Raw genomic sequence first — 2,383 nt, 5'->3', positions numbered from 1 at the left:
ACAAAATGACTTAAATTGTATGTGGTAATAAAGAGTAATTCTTGCTCCACACATTCAATGTTTCAGCCATGCACCGGAATCATGAAAATTATTCCATTAGCTTCAGTGGCTGAAAAATAATGATACCTCTTGTTTTTTTGTTTTTTTTTGTTTGTTTGTTTGTTTTTTTTTGAGACAGAGTCTCACTCTGTCACCCAGACTGGAGAGCAGTGGCGCAATCTCGGCTCACTGCAAGGTCCGCCTCCAGGGTTCACACCACTCTCCTGCCTCAGCCTTCCGAGTAGCTGGGACTACAGGCGCCCGCCACCACGCCCGGCTAATTTTTTGCATTTTTAGTAGAGACGGGGGATACCTCTTTCTATCTGTATGAAGCACTGAATAATATTCAGAAAGTTTGCTTCTATACTCATTCTATCCACTTGAGAGATTTTGCACATTGTTGCTCATTTGCCTTCTCAATCCTGCAGTATCATGTAAATAATCAATTCATTATGTATATTTTGTATTGAGATTTTCATTCTTTATGTCCATAGGGTGTTTTGTAATCCTCTATAGGAAGCAAAAGTAAATGACCTTTCCTGCCATTATTTTTATTCCAGGTTTGAGTTATTTATTTGAGTTTTCCTAGAGATAACTACAATAGATTCAAGAGGTGTAGATTAGAATGCTGATTCCTAAGATAGTGGCCTCCCTGTTTTAACTCAGCCAATAAAGCCTGTTTTCCCCTCCAAAACAGTGGGCTTCCTTAGAGAAAATAAGTGAGCTCATTCCCTATACAGAACTAGGTAAGCACACAATGGAGAACCTTTTGGCATAGTGTATCCCTGTTAGTAGAGATGCCAACAGAAGCATTAAGGGGTCGAGTGCAGAAAGGAAAAGTGAATAAGTGAATAAATGAAATGAACAAGGTTACAAGCAATAGCGGAAACTGTGGGGGGGGGAGAAGTCATTTATAGATAGAATATAAAATTATATAGCTAAACACAAAAGCTTTCTTAGAGTCCTCTTGATCTCACTCCACTCATCCAAGAATTAGAAAGATATTCATCTTCAAATGATATCCCAAATACAACTCTTTTCATTTCCTCCAAACCACCTGTGCATAAATCATCATTATCTCCTCTTGTCTAGCGGCCGTTCTTCCACCCTGACTTCCTGGAGAAGCCCCATCCAACACCATCCCCCAACAAATGATCTACACGGGAGCCAGTTGTCTGAAACTAACTGCATCTTCTCATTCTCCCTGCATTAAGCCTTTTCACAACTACCAGTGTTAGTTAGAATAAAATCTACATTTTTTACCAGTTTTTCAATCTCAATGTTTATCTGTTCCCATATTCCTCTGTCTTCATCTCACGCCTCTGTGTTCCTTCATCTCAAATTCCAGCAATTTAAGGTCATTATTCCATTCTTCTATTCCTAGAATGACCTTTATTCTATTCCTAGAATATGAAAAGCTTGTTCCTGTCCTGCAGTCTTTTTCGCTCTTTCTTCTCTGAGATACTCTTCCCATCATCATTTTTGCATTGGCCTGAAAAGCTTTTCCCTCAGCTTCTTCTTATCATTAGAGTTCAGCTAAATCCTCACCTGAAAACTATCCTGACTCCTTGATTTTAAGTAGCCCTCTCTTTCATTTCAGCACATCACCCTATGCTGTTTTTTTTATATAGTAATTATCATGAAAATATATTTTCTTCTTTGCTTCCTGTATTTTGATTAACTACAACTTGCCTCCCTTGTTCCACTAACTAGATAGAAAGCTCCATAAGAGCAGGAACCTTGTTTGCCTTCTGTGCTGTTCTATCTCCAGTCCTAGAATAGTGTCTAACATATAAAAAATGCTCAATGACTATTTATTGAATAAATGAATAGTGTACTCCTACCTTATCTTTACCTCATTAAATCAGGTTTCTTTGTGATTTGCCAGATTTTCTTTAGTTATCTCCTTTGCAACTTCATCTTTCTCCTCATTTCTAGATAGAAATGCTGGGTGGGCTCATCGCATATTAATAATTTCTAATTTAACCATTTTTATTTATTTAAATATATTGCAATTTTCACTTACTATAGAAATATTAAATATATGATATGAACAAAAAACCTTGAACTAGTATATAACAAAAGTAATTTTTTTTTTTTTTTTTTTTTTTTTGAGACAGAGTCTCACTCTGTCGCCCAGGCTTTAGTGCAATGACGCGATCTCAGCTCACTGCAACCTCCACCTTCCAGATTCAAGTGATTCTCCTGCTTCTGCCTCCCGAGTAGCTGGAATTACAGGCACGTGCCACCACGCCCAGCTAATTTTTGTATTTTTAGTAGAATCAGGGTTTCACCATGTTGGCCAGGCTAGTCTCGAAATCCTGACCTCGGGCGATCCACCTGC

Source organism: Macaca mulatta, chromosome 4, assembly GCF_049350105.2.
Source record: "Macaca mulatta isolate MMU2019108-1 chromosome 4, T2T-MMU8v2.0, whole genome shotgun sequence".
Taxonomy (NCBI): domain Eukaryota; kingdom Metazoa; phylum Chordata; class Mammalia; order Primates; family Cercopithecidae; genus Macaca; species Macaca mulatta.
This window is presented reverse-complemented; position numbering follows the sequence as displayed.